This window comes from Coturnix japonica, unplaced genomic scaffold (genome assembly GCF_001577835.2).
Source record: "Coturnix japonica isolate 7356 unplaced genomic scaffold, Coturnix japonica 2.1 chrUnrandom687, whole genome shotgun sequence".
In the NCBI taxonomy this organism is placed as follows: Eukaryota; Metazoa; Chordata; class Aves; order Galliformes; family Phasianidae; genus Coturnix; species Coturnix japonica.
In genome coordinates, this window is record NW_015440051.1 from 20,980 (window position 1) to 25,786 (window position 4,807).

Below are 4,807 nucleotides of genomic sequence, written 5' to 3' on the forward strand. Positions count from 1 at the left end.
CCCCCATCCCACAGCCCGGACTCCACCTGCAGCCCCATAGAAAGGATTGTGACCCCTTAGAAACTATAGGGTGGGGGGGGATTATTGACCCCTCCCCCCCCCCAGCTTTGGGTTCCCACTTCTGCTTTTAGGGTGTGGTTGTGGGTCCCCCCCCATATAGGGCCGCCCCCATTGCGCCATCCCACCCCATTGCACAATAGTGGGGTATTGCAAGAGGAGCCAACGGGGCCGTTATGGGGATGGGGGCAATGCGGGGTCAGCAGCACCGGGAGACCCTATAAGAATATGGGACCTATGGGACCTATAGCAGGATAGGGCCAGGAGACCCCATAATATGGCACCTATGGGACCTATAAATATATAGAGCCAGGAGACCCCATAATAACATGGGACCTATGGGACCTATAACTATATAGAGCCACGAGACCCTATAAGAACATATCACCTATTGGCCCTATAACAGAACAGAGCCAGGACCTATGGGCCCTATAATGATATAGAGCCAGGAGACCCCATAAGAACACATCACCTATGGGCTCTATAACAGTATAGAGCCAGGAGACCCTATAACAACACAGCACCTATGGGACCTATAACAGTATAGAGCCAGGATGCCCTACAATAACATGGAGCTAAGAGACCCTATAATAACACAGCACCTATGGGCCCTATAACAGGATAGAGCCAGGAGACCCTATAAGAACATGGCACCTATGGGCCCTATAACAGGATAGAACCAGGAGACCCCATAATAACACGGGACCTATGGGCCCTATAACTATATAGAGCCAGGAGACCCTATAATAACACAGCACCTATGGAACCTATAGCAGGATAGAGCAAGGAGACCCTATAATAACATGGCACCTATGGGCCCTATAGCAGGATAGGGCCAGAAGACCCCATAATATGGCACCTATGGGACCTATAACCATATAGAGCCAGGAGACCCTATAACAACATATCACCTATTGGCCCTATAACAGAACAGAGCCAGGACCTATGGGCCCTATAACGATATAGAGCCAGGAGACCCTATAATATGATAGCACCTATGGGCCATATAACCATATAGAGCCAGGAGACCCTATAATAACATGGTGCCAAGAGACCCTACAATAACACTGCCCCTATAGACCCTATAACAGTACAGAGATAGGAGACCCCACAATAACATGGTATCTATGGGCCCTATAACCATATAGAGCCAGGAGACCCTATAAGAACACAGCACCTATGGACCCTATAACAGTACAGAGCCAGGAGACCCCATAATAACATGGCACCTATGGGTCCCTATAACCATATAGAGCCAAGAGACCCTATAATAACATGGCATATATGGGCCCTATAACAGTATAGAGCCAGGAAACCCTATAATAACCCAGCACCCCCAGACCCTATAACACATCACTGTGAATCCCCATAACGACACAACACTGGGACACCCCACAACAACGCGGTGCCCTAAAACACGATCACAGCCCCAATAACAACACGACCCCAATAACAACACGACCCCAATAACAACACGAACCTATTAGACCCCATAGGAGCAGTGGGACCCGCAGCAGCTCGTTGCCACTCGGGGCCGTTGGGGCCATTTCCTCCCATTTCCCGTTTCTGGTGGGGCCGAACCGCAAAACAACGGGGCCGTTATCGGCCCCATAGAGACCGACAAGGGATGGAGACAGAGCCCGGCCCTAAATGTGCCCTAAATGAGCCCTAAATGTGCCCTAAATGAGCCCCAAATGTGCCCCAAATGTGCCCAAATGAGCCCTAAAACTGCCCTAAAACTGCCCTAAATGAGCCCCAAAGGTGCCCTAAATGAGCCCTAAATGTGCCCCAAATGAGCCCTAAATGTGCCCTAAATGTGCCCTAAATGAGCCCCAAATGTGCCCTAAATATGCCCTAAATGAGCCCCAAATGAGCCCTAAATGTGCCCTAAATGTGCCCCAAATGTGCCCTAAATGAGCCCTAAATGTGCCCTAAATGAGCCCCAAATGAGCCCTAAATGTGCCCTAAATGAGCCCTAAATGTGCCCTAAATGAGCCCTAAATGTGCCCCAAATGAGCCCTAAATGAGCCCTAAATGTGCCCTAAATATGCCCCAAATGTGCCCCAAATGTGCCTCAAATGTGCCTCAAGTGTGCCCTAAATGTGCCCTAAATGTGCTCCAAACCCACCCAGATCCTGCCCAAAATGTGCCCCAAATGTGCCCCAAATGAGCCCTAAATGTGTCCTAAAACTGCCTGCATCCTGCCCCAAATGTGCCCTAAAACTGCCCCAAACCTGCCCTAAATGTGCCCTAAATGTGCCCCAAATGAGCCCTAAATGTGCCCTAAACCTGCCTGGATCCTGCCCCAAATGTGCCCTAAATTTGCCCTAAATGCGCCCCAAATGTGCCCTAAATGGAGCCCCATTATACAGATACTGACCCAAATGTGCCCCAAACCTGCCTGNCCCAAATGTGCCCTAAATGGAGCCCCATTATACAGATACTGACCCAAATGTGCCCCAAACCTGCCTGAATCTGCCCTAAATGATCCCCAAATGTGCCTTAAATGTGCCCTAAATGTGCCCTAAATGTGCCCCAAATGAGCCCTAAATGTGCCCCTAATGTGCCTCAAATGAGCCCTAAATGTGCCTTAAATGTGCCCTAAATGTGCCCCAAATGAGCCCTAAATGAGCCCTAAATGTGCCCCAAATGTGCCCTAAATGAGCCCTAAATGTGCCATAAAACTGCCCTAAATGAGCCCTAAATGTGCCCTAAATGTGCCCTAAATGAGCCCTAAATGTGCCCTAAATGTGCCCCAAATGTTCCCCAAATGTTCCCCAAATGTGCCCCAAATGAGCCCTAAATGAGCCCTAAATGAGCCCTAAATGAGCCCCAAATGTGCCCTAAATGAGCCCTAAATGTGCCCTAAATGTGCCCCAAATGTGCCCTAAATGTGCCCTAAATGTGCCCTAAATGAGACCTAAAACTGCCCTAAATGTGCCCTAAATGTGCCCTAAATGTGCCTCAAATGTGCCCTAAATGTGCCCTAAATGTGCCCCAAATGTTCCCCAAATGTTCCCCAAATGTGCCCCAAATGAGCCCTAAATGAGCCCTAAATGTGCCCCAAATGTTCCCCAAATGTGCCCCAAATGTGCCCCAAATGAGCCCTAAANCCCCAAATGTGCCCCAAATGAGCCCTAAATGAGCCCTAAATGTGCCCCAAATGTTCCCCAAATGTGCCCCAAATGTGCCCCAAATGAGCCCTAAATGAGCCCTAAATGAGCCCTAAATGTGCCCCAAATGTGCCCCAAATGAGCCCTAAATGTGCCCTAAATGAGCCCCAAATGTGCCCTAAATGTGCCCCAAATGTGCCCTAAATGTGCCCCAAATGTGCCCTAAATGNCTAAATGTGCCCCAAATGTGCCCCAAATGTGCCCCAAATGTGCCCCAAATGTGCCCTAAATGTGCCCTAAATGTGCCCCAAATGTGCCCTAAATGTGCCCCGAATGTGCCCTAAATGAGCCCTAAATGAGCCCTAAATGAGCCCTAAATGTGCCCTAAATGTGCCCTAAATGTGCCTCAAATGTGCGCTAAATGAGCCCTAAATGTGCCCTAAATGTGCCCCAAATGAGCCCTAAATGAGCCCTAAATGTGCCCTAAATGTGCCCTAATTGTGCCCCAAATGAGCCCTAAATGAGCCCTAAATGTGCCCCAAATGTGCCCTAAATGTGCCCTAAATGTGCCCTAAAACTGCCCCAAATGAGCCCTAAATGTGTCCTAAAACTGCCTGCATCCTGCCCCAAATGTGCCCTAAAACTGCCCCAAACCTGCCCTAAATGTGCCCCAAATGTGCCCTAAATGAGCCCTAAATGTGCCCTAAACCTGCCTGGATCCTGCCCCAAATGTGCCCCGAATGTGCCCTAAATGCGCCCCAAATGTGCCCTAAATGTGCCCTAAATGCGCCCCAAATGTGCCCTAAATGAGCCCGAAATGTGCCCCAAATGTGCCCTAAATGAGCCCTAAATGTGTCCCAAATGTGCCCCAAATGAGCCCCAAATGTGCCCTAAATGTGCCCCAAACGTGCCCTAAATGTGCCCCAAATGTGCCCCAAATGTGCCCTAAATGAGCCCCAAATGTGCCCTAAATGAGCCCTAAATGTGCCCCAAATGTGCCCTAAATGNCTAAATGTGCCCCAAATGTGCCCTAAATGAGCCCTAAATGTGCCCTAAATGTGCCCTAAATGTGCCCCAAATGTGCCCTAAATGTGCCCTAAATGTGCCTCAAATGTGCCCTAAAACTGCCCTAAATGAGCCCTAAATGAGCCCTAAATGAGCCCTAAATGTGCCCTAAATGTGCCCCAAATGAGCCCTAAATGTGTCCCAAATGTGCCCTAAAACTGCCCCAAATGTGCCCTAAATGTGCCCCAAATGTGCCCTAAATGTGCCCTAAATGTGCCCTAAAACTGCCCTAAATGAGCCCAAATGTGCCCTAAATGTGCCCTAAATGTGCCTTAAATGTGCCCCAAATGTGCCCTAAATGTGCCCTAAATGTGCCCAAATGTGCCCTAAATGTGCCCCAAATGTGCCCTAAATGTGCCTCAAATGTGCCCTAAATGTGCCTCAAATGTGCCCTAAATGTGCCTCAAATGTGCCCTAAATGTGCCTCAAATGTGCCCTAAATGTGCCCCAAATATGCCCTAAATGTGCCCTAAAACTGCCCCAAATGTGCCCTAAATGTGCCTCAAATGTGCCCCAAATGTGCCCTAAATATGCCCCAAATGTGCCCTAAATGTGCCCCAAATCCACCCAGA